Source organism: Falco naumanni, chromosome 5 (assembly GCF_017639655.2).
Source record: "Falco naumanni isolate bFalNau1 chromosome 5, bFalNau1.pat, whole genome shotgun sequence".
NCBI lineage: Eukaryota > Metazoa > Chordata > Aves > Falconiformes > Falconidae > Falco > Falco naumanni.
In genome coordinates, this window is record NC_054058.1 from 12856601 (window position 1) to 12870656 (window position 14056).

At 39.3% G+C, this 14056-nt stretch overlaps 1 protein-coding gene across 3 annotated transcripts in view; it reads left to right on the forward strand.

Moving 5' to 3' along the window:
* Positions 1–14056, forward strand: part of LRP6 (LDL receptor related protein 6) — a 128118-nt gene that overhangs the window by 75577 nt on the left and 38485 nt on the right. The gene's annotated exons all lie outside the window — the stretch shown is intronic.

Consider the following 14056-nt stretch of genomic DNA (forward strand, 5'->3'; position numbering starts at 1 on the left):
TTTTATTATCTCTTTGACAGTCTTTGGGAAAATAGTATTGCTTAGTATTTGTTCAGTTTATTATCAAAAGGCAGAAGTTTTATCTGGAAGCAGGAGACTTGGCTACTACCTGGTGCCATAGTAGCACCATCTACCTTTGCTGCTATATCCTGGTAGATTTACCTTTCTTTTGATGAATTATAGCTTTCCTTAGTGATTCCTTACCATTGCAAATAATTTTCAGCACTTATCATATTAGATACAATATCTTCTTTAGCATATGAAATACTTTTATTTATTTATAACTTCGAACAAGTCAACGTGAAGTCATAATCTTGCGCTGGAAGGTCACATAACTGTTTGTTCTCCTTCAGAGTCAAAGTAACTCCAGTCCTGCAAAGTGAGTTGCTTTGAAGCACTCCTTGGGAGAGCCCCAGGGAGCACAGTTTTCTTTGTCCTGAAAACAAGATTTATAGTCTATAATTCATCTACCATTATACCAGCTCTGAGAAAAGAGGGGAGAAAGAGTCTTAGCTATGCTGAGTTTTATTTGTAACAGATTGAGCACTTCAGCCCTGATACTGTCTTGGAGTTGAATGTATTTTGCAAAAGGAAAGTTAGGCATTCTCCACTCTAGTGCTTGCCAGAACATTGAGATTTTTTTCATGTGATTCAGTGTTGCTCAGACCGTGGTCCCAATTCATTAAAAATTATTCTGTTCAGTGCTGGATCAGTTTGTGGCAGAAATTTTCATCTAGATCAGGCATGAGCTCACTGCCGCATTTCTGTCAGACTGGCTAGAACACATGATATAATGCTTATGCCAACATAACAATTCTGTGGCAGGACAGAAGATATCTGATCTGGCACAAAGTCTGCTGGGACAATTTCCATTTCATTGTTTTTAAACCAATGTGAGCTAGCAGAATGGGTTAGTTCCAGGTTGTCATGTAATGTCTAAGCAGGGCATCAGAGAAGATTTATCTTAAGGTTTCAGAATTACTAGTTATTTTTTTTCCTGTGAGGCTGCAAGTGCTATGATTTTACTGCTGTTGCTTTTTATAAAAAGTTAACATTTGTTAACTTTTAGCAATGTGCAGAAATCCTTGAAAAAGCCTGGCTAGACCCTTTAAAGCAGCAGAGATGTTCTCCTTTAAAGCAACAGAGAAGACATTCTCCCACAGATTTTCTTTGGGTTTTTTTTTGTTTTGTTTTGCTTGCTTGAGGATTTGGGGTGGGGGTTTTTTGTTGTGTGTTTTTGTTGTTGTTTTTTTTTTTTATTGCAGAAGGTGTTAATTTAGGGTTATGTGGCAGAGATCTATAAAATCAAGAAAATTATAAGGTGACCAGGACTCCCCCCCCCCCAACACCACCTTTTTGATAGAAGAAATTGGCATTCATAAATAATACTGGCAGGTGGTGGGTGCAGACAAACAAAAGCAGATGGTTTTTCAAACAGTGTGTGGTAAGTTGTGGATGTTAAAAGTTTACATGTGTTACTGGGAAGACTGGGTAAGTCTGTGGGTAAATCTAAGGGAATTCCGCTGCAGTTTACTAGAAAACAGAATTGCCTTCTGAACCACAAATCACTGAACTATAAATTGCTGTAGAATGAAAAGAGTCTTCTTGCAAAGTTTCAGTGTGCATTTGCTTTATTATGCTGTTCTGTACGTGTAAATTCTGATTACGCTCTGAGACTGGATACTGGGATGTGTGGGCCTTTGGATGGAACCTGTACAGCCTCTCTTTTTCCTGTGTTGACGCCACTCTTTTCCTTGAAGCTCTGGGGAGTCATTATTCTGTTGGCTTGTTGCATTAGCTTTAGGAAAAACTTCGTCTTCTTCCTTAAATATAATATTGCTACTTCCTAACTGCACTTCAGAAATGGGTTTAAAATCGATGACCTCTGAGAGTGATAGATTGGAGTGTGACTTCAATACAGATTCTGTAATTAATAAAACATGGAAGGGCTCTATAGAATGAAGAGGGGGTGTTCATGCAAGAGAATGGTTCAGTCTAAAGTAGATTTAAAAAATATGTTTTTTCCCCTTTAACGTGCTAAGTAATGCAAATGTAGTGGTGAGTTTCTTTACTTAGGAATCTTAGTGAATTTTCCCTAGGATCTTGTGTGGCCTCTCTGTAACCTTTTATGAGAGATTGACTTTGTTATGGTAGGCTGCAGAAATCTCAGGCTGCAATGACGCTATCTAAATCTATGATAGCTAAAATGTTACTAGCATTTCAAGTCTTGCCTTTTCCTCCTGCTGCCTTTCTCTCCTATGGCAACCATGAATCCTGAGGAGATTTGTTACACTTTCCCTGCCCTTCCCATCCATTTTTTATATCAGTTTAGTAGAAGATGTTTTGACCTTCAGTAAATGTTTCAAACTTACATTTGGAGAAAGGACACTGGAGGAGATGCAACAAAGAGAATATTTGTGACAGGATCAAAATATGAAACTTGGAATTGGATGTGAAGACATCAGAATATATGCCTGGTCCCTGCTTTGCTCATATGTGCATGTATTTGGGAGTGGGGGTAAAAGCAGGAGAAACACGTTGGTGTACTTGCACTCTATTGCCTTTAAGTATTGCCTTTTCATACATGATTTTACATGCATTGTGCTTTTTTCTTCCCCCCTCTTCGCCATATATGGTATTCCTCAGAACCATTATTTAATTGTAGCGCTACCAAAATGAATTTATTGCAAGCTATGTTTCTAGTTTGTTTGTGCTACATATGAGCTTTTATTATTTATTTTTTACATACTGATTCATGCTATACTGTTCTGGAGCCCCCAGACGATAATAAAGCATCAGCAGGGGTTAATGGAGACTGGTAGGGGGTACAGCAGGGAGCTTTTGTTCCCATTTTATCTGGCAGCCTGCAGCAGGCAGAAGCAGGCTGTGGCTCAACAGCTTCGTCATTTATCTCGGTCAGGTTTCACTGCTGATAAACTTCTATTGAAATGGATGGCTGCTATTGTGCTTACCAGTAGGGAAGATTTCTCATTGACTTGCTACAGGTTTAAAGCATTTTCCTGCCGTGCTATGAGGTTAAAAATGTATGATCTGCTCTGTTGAATTGGTCTTATGTTTTCCTGCTCAAGTGAATATTTGTCTTCTGAGCACGTACGCTACCTGTTTTAAGGCATAGGTTGGATTTAAAATGGTCAGCAAAGCTTGTATTGATAAAACAATTATAAAAGGCTGTGTGCATGTGTGGCTGTGCGCTACGAGGAAATGATGGTGATATGGCTGATTTCTCACAATTCTTCAGTCTTCGCTTCATTTTCCTTTATTAATCTTTCCTGTTCTCCATCCTTAGAGCCAGAGATGACACCCACTTACACCTACTAGTGGTGAGTTTAAAGAAAGAACTCTGCCTCCTATACGGATCCAACCATTATCCAGTGATTTTTAAGTGCAGCTCTAACTTGAAGTGTTTCTGCATTCCCAAATCTGTTAGCTGTGCCTGGCATTACTGTCTCTAATCCTCATGATTAATATGGAAAGACTTATTATATCCTGCTGTTTTTCAGCATAAGTACACACAAGTCTACAGAACCCAGCCTTGTCAGACAACAGAAAGCGGATGCTGCTAAGACTTTTTTGAGCACAAAAGTCTTGAACAGAGAGGACCTTTTTGTCTTTGACCTAGGAGCTAATAGCTTGGCATCTAGAGAATGCTCTAATTCATATTCTAATCCTGAAATTGCAGGGCTATGTTTTCCTCTGATGACAACTACCTCAATTTTACTGCCACCCTAATAAGGAAATTTTGTTTTCTAAGCATTCACCATCTATTTTCTGACTGAGAAATTTTGTCTCACAGCATTCAGTCTTTGTATTGTGAAACACTGATGACTTGTAAGCCTGATTACTGATCATACCCCATCGACCCTACTTTGTAGTAGAGGTTTGAAAATTGAGAAGAAGAAACTATTGAATTCCTAGCTGTTGAACACAGCTGCTTTTGTGTACTTGCATAAGGCTTTTGCAGGTATGAGAAGTAAGGTAGCTGAAACAAATACTTGAAGTTGGTTTGCTGTTTAATTTTGGCTGCATTTCTTTGTCCACATGGTTTGGATGGTTGTGGTACTTGGGAACATCATTCAGTAAAGAACAGCAAGTACATGCTGCAGAGAGCAGGGGCAGATCCCTCTATTCTCTGTCTCAGATCCAAAAATTTCAAGTGTACTTTGTCAGAGGATTCCCAGCTGTTTCTGAATGCATACTAGGTCTGCATTAAGAAACATGATAAGTTTTTGAAATTAGTAGTAGAGTAAGGACTTACTTAAAAAAAACAAAAAAAAATAGTTTATACTTTGTATTACTTCCATTTGGGAGGTTTCTTTTGAACTTGTGAATAAATTTAGGGAAGAATTAAATTTCATGATGCAGACCAAGATAAGAAAACTGCATTACAAAGCAAACAAATGACAGCCACAGACCACATATTAGTAATTTCTCCAGACTGTTGAAGAATTGGATACAAAAAGAGGAGTGGCCTTTTACTTGTGGACCCCAAATACTGAGCCAGGACCTCCTGATGTTACTGTTGGGGGGGGTGTGTGTGTGTGTGGAAAGATTAAGTTCTGGTTTTGATGGTGCTACAGAGTTGCCACTTAGGCACATACATTTTGTAGCTGTTCAAAGTGCTTTAATGTGGAAGTAAAAAAGAGGAAACATATTTAAAACATCCATCTCAGCTTCAGTTCAGGAACATTAAAAAGGTCAGCTTTTTATTGCTTTTGCTAAATTGAGAATATCTAACTAAAACTGAAATGTGAAAAGTTTGATTATTGAGACACCCGTTACAAACAGCTTGTGCTGATGAGTTCTCAGAGAAGTCCTGAGGAGATCTATCAACAGGCTGTCATACTTAATGGAACAGAGAGGTTCCCAGCACCTCACAACAGAAAGAGGATACTGAGGGGAAGGGTTTGGGTAGATACAGCCAGAACTCTTGTCCGAGTAATCTGACTCGGTGATCTGGATACCAAGCATGGAATTTTTCTGAGAAGTGCAATTACTGCCTTAAAAATCATGTGATATTACAGAAGACTTCAACATTCAGTTTTAAAATGGTTCTTGTGTCAGGGATTTGAATTTCTTCCTGGAGTCTGTGGATGGTTTTCGTCTAATGAGATGTAGATACCTTCAGCTCACTAAATTGCCTTATATTGCCCTTATAGAAAAGTTAGAAAACAGTACTTTTGCAGTGTGCCTGGCTTTACCTGAAAGTAAATGTTTAGAATCGATTGCATGAGCCCTGCTCTGAAAGCCCCTGTTCTTTTCTGTTAACTCTAAGGAGGAGCCTGGAGTGGCCATGTCAGAGGCAGATGCTCACACTTAAGACACGTTTGAGCAGAAAGTTGCTCTGGCTTCTGTAACCTTTCTGTCCATTATTGTTAATAGTAAAAGTTTACCTCTCTGACTTGATTGTTGCTTACATCAGTCAGGCTGCACAGAGACTTTCTATGTTGCAAATTCAGAGGTGTTGCTTACCAGCTTTGCTAACATGAGCAGTCCTGTCTTGCTAATGATCGCTCTGTAAACTTCATGGCTCCTGATGGCCCAGCATGGAGCTGATAGAAGTACATTTGAATCCCACTGGTGTCATACATGCTTCCAAGACTTCTCCCATTGGAGTTTGGAAATGGTGTTTTAATTTAGGCTGTTGTCTCATCTAGAAAGTAGCAAGCCTCTGCTGGCTTACCTAAGGGAAAACACAAAAATTCCTCAAACTAAAACAACCAGAGCTGCCACCTGACCTCACTGAGTCTGACATACTTAATATATTATGTTTGACGGCAAACTTGACGGGAGTGATGTGAAGAAATATTGAGTGATCTTCTGCATTTCTGATTCGGCTGAGTGCTGTTTGTCAGTCTGCTATAATTCCTTTACTCTCCAATATTCTGGCTTTGTATTTTCTTCTCCCAAACATAAATGTTTTACTGTACAAAAAAGGTTGTACTGGTCTTGGACCTGGGCTTCTTCAGAGGCATTCATGTGACCTTGTAATCCCTCTCAGTAATTATTCAGCTTTCTTTATACAGGTTTTTTGTTTCACTCTGAAATTTTGTAGTCTTAACCTGAACTTTTTTTCTGATGCCATTTGTGATGTTCTAACTTTGCAAAGGTCTGTGAGAAAAGCATTGTAAGAAAATTAATACCTTCTGTTAGGCGGAGGAATACGTATGGTGGAAAACTGAGCTTTTGGGCATGCAGAGAGACCCTTGGAATTGAAGTGATTTAGTGAAGGGAGCATTGAATCAGCTTAATAGATTACTGGCACCAAAAGTGGAGAAGTATCCCAGAGCCATCCCCCAGCTTTACACTAGCAGAGTTACTCATTGGACTGTTCCCTGAAGCACTTGGACTTGCAAAAACAGCAGAAGACGTTCCACATCTTTTTCCCTCTAAAAAAAATATTTAAATTATAGTTGCTTATTGGAGGAGTCTGGAAAGCACCAAGTTGGGTAGAGAACAAATTAAAAATAAGTAGTTTCTGGGGTAAGGTACTGGAAGAAAGTACCTTGAGAAAAGGAAGAGGTGAGAACAGAGTGGAGAGCATTAGAAGTTGTATTGCTGAACTTAGTCTTGTAAAACTGTCTCCCAGACCACTGTGAGGGTTCAGGTTGGTCTTGGCTCGTCTCCTTTGCTTCCTGTGAAGCATATATATGGTTGCTCGTAGGACTTAGTTGACAAAGGGCAAGTTGCAAGATTGCACTAATTAGCATCCTTTGTACCCCTATAGCCTATGCCCATGTAACAACATCCTGATTGTTGCCACTCTGGCCTTTGTATTAATATATCAAAATTAATTTCCATAGCCAGGCATCTTTATTCACCTGTTTTACCACTGAATCTTCTTAAAGGAGCCTCTTTTTTTCCTGTGAAGACCTCTCTTCTCATCCTGTTCATCGTTTCGGCTCAATTGTTTCTGTTAGCCTGTTCTTTACAAATGCAGGGGGGGGTTTGTATTGCATGAGATTGCCTAGGAGATGTCACATTTGATTGTTAACAATGGTTATAAACTCCTTTCCCTGCCAGCTTGTCACTTCACCTGACTTGAGCAGTTTCATTGAAAACCCAACCAATTGTTTCTAAAATTAAATTCCATCTCTGAGAAAACAATTCTGCTGTTGGCATCGATTGATCTGTGAGCTGGGAAAGTTGTCCTATTGTGAAATAAATGAGCTTATAACAGTGTCTGTAGCATGATAGAAAGGGCAATTTATGAAGTTAATCTCTATTCTGTTTTTACATATTTATCTTCACTGCAGTCCTATTAGGAATATTATCCATGCTCAGGAAAAATATATTTTGAATTCTTTGGAAGAATGATTAGAGCTCAAAAGGAAATTGAGGGTGCTGGGGAACTGTTAAATTAGAAATTGGTAATGGCTATTATAAAACAATTAACAGTAAGAAATTGTGGAGTTGGCTGGAGGCATTTGGTTTCCGAGCAAATATAAAGTATTCCAGGTATCCCTTCTGCTGATTTCTCAGGATTTCACTGCAGTGAAGAGATGGTTTCCCACTTCTTATCTAACACATTCCTTAACATTTTGGAATTGAGGGAAAATGCCGCTAACAGTACGTTAATGACAGTGACAGAATTATTTCCTCAAGCTCAGTTTAGAGTCTTGATTGCTTAGTCAAAGAGGGTATAGTTGATCAGGAGTTTATTTTATTTTTTTTAAGGGGAAGAGTAATAAAACTGGAAATTTAGGCAAGATGTCCCTTTTTTCCTCTCTTAGAGCTGCTGTTTTATAGTAGATACATGTGTTAATTATATGATGTTACTGCAGCCATAACAGTAAAATTATTCTGCTCTGTTCTGTTTGTTACTTAAAGAAGTGAGTTGAAAATACATAGGCCTCAAACCCAGTCTGAAAAAATGCTAATGTAATGTTTAGAAGGTATTCTACCTATCTTTATTTTTGAGAGCTGCTGCCCTAGTTCTTTTTTCCCTTAACCAAATAAATTTAATATTAGAGTTAATGTTCTTTTCCCTTTTTCCAATATAGTAAGATTCATGTACATTTAAGTGGAAGATGAACAGTCATATCCTTGATTAGCAGTGTCATGAACTGAGTCAATATGTGTTGCATCAAATAAACAGCACATGTAATATCCCAGGGCTGGAGTGACTAAGCCTAAGCTATTTCAGGTATAATGCAGGCTTTATTCAAGATCTTCCTCCATGGTATGTTGAAATATCTGGGATATATGTGTTGAATTCAGTGCTTCACAGCTGTCTTACAGTAATATTTCTTTGCAATAATCTCATGCAGATCAGTGTTAATGAGCAAACTCATGACAAATTCACTTTTTTACCTCGTTGTTTTTTAGTTGTATCTGTTCCTAGAATGTGTTAGCATGACCCATGTTGAAACTGTGAAGGTAGTAATGCTTTCTGTTTTTCTGCTGTCTTTCAAACTACTGCAAGAAACCCAGCTTGTTGTTAGCTTGACTCAGGAGTTTAAGGTCTGCTCAGGAAGAGTTTACCTTTTTTGCCATAACACTTCTTTCATATAAATCTGTGCCAAATAGCTGGGAGCAGTTCATGCTGTAAGGTAAACCACAGCTATTATCTGAGCGTACATTCAACATATACCAAGGAAACAACAAGATAACATGGTCTGCATTTGTGGGACATGTGACATGCAAAGCGTTATTATTACCAAGTCAGAACATTCTTATTCCTTATCCTTTCAGAAGGAAAATAAATGGTATATTGCATCCTTCCTGTGAGTCGGGGGGGAGAGATGGTTTCCAGCTGTGGTCTATGCTAGAAATTTTGTAGAGCTGTCACAGCGATGGCAGTAGTACTTGAGCAGGGCAATTGAGGTCCCGTATATTAAGTGGGGTCTCCTGGCCTCTCTGAGGCTCAGTAAGTTGGTGCTGGTAAAGGTGCTGAAGTCCAGGAACCAACAGACGGACAAAGTCTCTATCACTTGTCCAAAAATTGGCCATCAATTTTAAAAATTGGTGCTTAGATTCAAGTTATTCTTATCTTGTTATGTTTGTATCTGGAATTAGAGCAGTTTATGGATTTTACTGGATGAAGCTGATTTATTTTTTTTTTTTTGGGGGTGTGTGTGTGTGTCTGTGAAACAAAGTTCCGGCAACATCTTGTAGTGCAGCTGGGGGCTTTCAGTCCACCGTCAGAGGCCTATTCCATTCCTGTAGGTGATCTTCAATTTTTTGCAGATAGAGTTACCAGCTGTTGTTTATGAATTTTCATTGATTATTGACTGCCTCTGATCCAGTCATCCTGAGAGAGAGCTTAGCATGCATGATACTTAACCTGTTCCCTTACTATAACTTTATCCAAAAGAGGACCCAGGAAACTACAGGTCCATTAATCTTACTTTAGTTCCTGGAAAACATCCTCTTAAAACTTGCAAGCCAAATGAAGCAGGTGATTGGGAAAAGCCAACATGGATTTACCAAGGGCAAATCATGCCAGACTAACCTGATCACCACTTACAACAAAATGATGTTTTCTGTTGACATCCGGAGAGCAGTGCGTGGTGTTCGCCTGGACTTTAGCAAAGCGTTTGACACTGTTACCCGCAGCCTCCTCCTAGACAAACTCTGAAAGATACAGACTGGGTGGGTGGTCTGTGAGATGGGTAGGGAATTAGCTCACAGGCCACACTCAGAGGGTGGTCTCAGTTACTCAAGCTGGCAGCCTGTCACAAGCGGAATCCCCCAGGGATTGACACTGGGCTCCAAACTGTTCACTGTCTTCAAAAATGATCTGATGGGACTAGAAGAACCCTCACCAAGTTTGCTGATGATGCTAAACTGGGTGGTGAGGTGGACATGCCAGAGGGGAAGAGCCAACTTCCAGAGAGATCTGAACAGGCTGTAAGAGTGGGCTATCAAGAACTATGTGAAGTTTAACAAAGTGCAAGGTCCTGTGCATGGGATGACATAACCCAAGAGCCTGGTATGGGCTAGGATCTGTGTAGCTGGGGAGCAGCCTTGCTGAAAGGGACCTGAGGGTCCTGACATACAAGAAGCTGAACATGAGTCTGGTGTGCTGCTGCAGCAACAAAAGCAAGTCAGATCCTGGGCTACATCCACAGGGGCATTGCTAGCAGAGATAAAGACATGATCATCCTGCTCTTCTCAGCACTTGTCAGGCCACAGCTAAAGTACAGTGTCGAGCTCTGGTCTTCAAAATTAAAAAAAGATGTAGACAGGCTGAAGGGGATCAGAAGGACTGCCAAGAAGATGATCGAAGGGCTGAAGAACCTGCCCTGTGAGGAAGGACTGAAGGATTTAGGTCTTCTGTCTCTGGAGAATAGAAGGCTCAAGAGGGAACCTCATTGCAGTTTTCCAGTACTTAAAGGCCGGCTATAAAGAGGATGGAGACTGCCTTCACAAGGAGCCACATGGAGGGGACAAGGGTGATTGGTATGAGTTGCGCTGGGGGAGGTTTCATTTCAATATAAGAAAAATATTTTTATAATGAGCATTCACTTGAATAAACTCCTGAGGGATGTGGTGGAGTCTCCATTACTGGAAGTTTTCAGGATGTGACTGGACAGGATGCTAGATAATCTCATATAGGTTCTCTTTCCCCCAAAAGGTTGGAACAGATGATCTTTTGAGATCACTTCCAACCTGGGCTGGTCTATGATTCTGTGGTTACAGTGGAAATGAAACTGTGCTCATGAGTTAAGGTGAAAGGTAACGGTTTGCACACTGTCACTCTGCTTATGGCATTAGGTTAATTACAAGTAAATCCTACCAGGTTTGTCTGTCTGTATTGCATTTACATTGGAAAGCATGTTCTTTCTAGACCCTGCATGCTGCTTTCTCCTCCAGGAGTCATCAGTACTGAGACTATCTGGCACCTTATAGAACTGGGCTTTTATCTTTGATACTAAACAAAGTGTGGCCCAATAGGGACAGCCAGTTTACGTTATTAGCATCTCCTCAGTGCTGCGAATGTAAACTAGTGTACATCTGCCTACCCTCTACTGCCACTGGCCTTGCTCCGCTAGACCTGAGTGGACAGCTAGTCTGCATAGCTTTGCCAGGGTTCCAGCATGAGCTCTAACTAGAGCTGAACATTATTTTCGCAAATGGGATAGGTAAACCAATCAAATGACAAGTGTAAACTGCCATACATTCAAATCCCAGATTATCAAAAAGGTAAATTTCACTGCATTAGATTGTTTATCACAGTTATTACTGGTATTAAAGAGGGAATTGAATCCAGGGTCTGATGACAGGAAAGACCCTTAGAATACATCACTGTGCAATCCAGTCGGTAACTTTAAAATAGAAGTAACGCTTCAAAGTAGTTGTTTTATTGTACTTGCTGACCGTAAGTACAACATCCTAAAATGTGATCACATTTTCAGCATTAATTCATTTTGAATAAGCCATATTTTCACGAGGCCATAGGTTTGCATTCATTATTGTTCTAGGATAAGCAAAGCCCTTATCCTACACTTATATTACAGGCGGGAGGTGGGATATCTGGTATTTTTTCTGAGGCCATTTCATTTTTGTACTTTGTTCCTTTTTTTTTTTTTTTTCTTCTCATGGAACCACTCGCTCTTTCAGTAAAGGTAGTGTTTGTGGTTGCATCACATCTGTTTCCTGTTGTAGTCTATATTCTCACTGTGGTTTGCAGTATTCAGAATTGCCTCAGAATGTGAAACCCACACCGCATTGTGGTTAAAAGCAGCATAAACCGCTGGAGACATTGCCTCATAGCAGCAGAAGGTGGGTTTCTTATATGGAGGATTCTGTGGGGATAAGCTTCACTGTGATAAGCTGATCCATCTGGGGCTGAAGAAGGGAAATGAATGCATAAAGCAGTATCGGCTGGGACTCTGAATTTCAGTATGTGAAAAGATGTTGGTGAAATCCTTGGAAACTGGTTGATCAGTGATTGTTTCTTTTTCCTTTTGCTTATTATATGTATCATCCCTATATCCCTTGCCAATTTCTTTCTGCCTTTCTGTTTGGTTCTATAGGCTATTGATGAAATTCTATTCAAATCCCCTAAAATGCAGCCAGAGTAAGTGCAGACAACGTGGTTCCATGGAACTATACATATGGTGGTACCCAGCTGCTAGTAGGCAGATGTTTATATTAAGTAATATTTCACAGATGTGCTCAGGTAAGATTGCAGTGGAAGTAGGGTGGCAGGTATGTGTAAGTACTTTGATAGGTGCCTGTTTTGTGTAGGTGACATAAAGTTGTCTTTCAAAATAACAGTATGTCGCAAAATAAAAACCAATTAGAAGCAGATACTTAATCCTTAAGTCCTGTCTTCTCTTTTCCTGACTTTCTTTGAGTGTAAGAGGAAGCTTATTTGAACAGTTCCCCTTTAAAAGTTTGCCAAAGAAAGTTCATCTCACACCATACACTTTCCAGCTAATTCTTTTTGCTGGCAGTTAAGCACTCCCTTAAATATAGAAGTTTCTTCCTTTAAGTACAAGGTAAAAAGTGTAGTATCTGAAGGTATTGCTTTGTGATAGTGATATTTTAGTGGTTATTACAGTGTGGTTTTGGTTGGCTCACTTAGCAACATATGTCCATTATTTGTATCTTTTTGGTCTGCTTAGCAAGCACTAGTTGCCACCGTGTATTAGTTATTTGTCAGCAAAGGTCTTATCTTTATATATATATATTTATATATTTATAGAAATGTAAGATGGCTCTGTTATGGTTGGAAAGAGGGTGGTAGACAAAAGGGGATGACCGGTTTTTCTTGGTGGTGGTGATGGTTTCTTGCAGGGATGGTGGGCTCAATGACTCTAACTCACAGTTTATCTTACAGATGTTAAATCTGTGTCTCTGGTTCTAAAGCTAGCCATTACTCTTGTTTACAAAACAGAGTGCAGGAGACATGCTGCTAAGAATTGAGAGCCAGCAGATGCTGAAATGGAATAGCAGGGCTTGTTTTCAAAAGGAAGTCCAGAAATTAGGCAATTATACTGGGCTCTGAGCCCAGCTAAACAATCAGTGATAGGAAGAGCTATGTTTGGATTTGGTTATCAGTGTAAAGTACGTAAGTTACAACTTTAGGATGGTAAATGTACCATAATGCAAAGTGAAGCTACAAGTACTGCACTTGACTTTCTAAAGGATCTTAGTGAGAATGAAGGGGGGGAAAAAAACATTTCACTAAGTAATTATCATCTTGTTTTCTTAGTTTTGTGATGCGTGTGCACTAGTACATTTATAGAAGTGTGCCATGTATGCTACTAGACTGAAGATTTTTTTGGTAAGCCAATTCCACAGAGTAATTATTACCTTTTTAAGCAAGTATGCAGAGCCCCTTTCATTTTCCTGTAGGAAATGTGCACGTAAAAGTTCAATTCCCATTCTAATATACTGAGAGTAAGTACAGTAATGTTGGAAAAATTATAACAGAATATTTTTAAGGATAAATTGAATTATTGTGAAGATTATAGCATTTTCTTCTACTTTTTTAGTAAACTTAAAAGTATTTTATTAATGTGCACGTTATACTGTATGCTAAGAAAGGCATGGGTTTCAGTTCTGGTTTTATATTCCTTTTTTCCCTCCCCATCTGTGCTTGGGTAGGGAAAAGGTAGGCATTGCTCCAAACTAGCTCTCATTTCTTGTGAGCTAGGGAATTCTGACCACAAAACATCATCCATTTAGCCAGAGTTACTAAATCAATTGACCCTGAAGGTTGTCGTTGCACAAGTCTTTGGGTTTGAGCCATGGGAAGAATGGGAAATCATACAGACTTGCCTATGGCTATCTTAATTCCACAAAGCAAGTGAGAGAGTTTTGAAAACAGTGATTTAGTAAGTCAGTCTTTTTCCAGCCCTTAACTTGGAACATGCTTGGGTAGTGGGAAGGATGTTTTAATGTTTTAGGGGTTACTACACTACCTTGAATTTTGTGGGTCACATTGTTTTGAGAAGTTTTTACATTAAGGTGTTTTGGGTGGGTTTTTTTCTTTTTTTGGAAGGGTAGTTTACATGCTATAAATGTAAACTGTAAACCTGAAACAAGCAGAAATATTTCAGAAGGAGTTTTTCTATAAAATTGC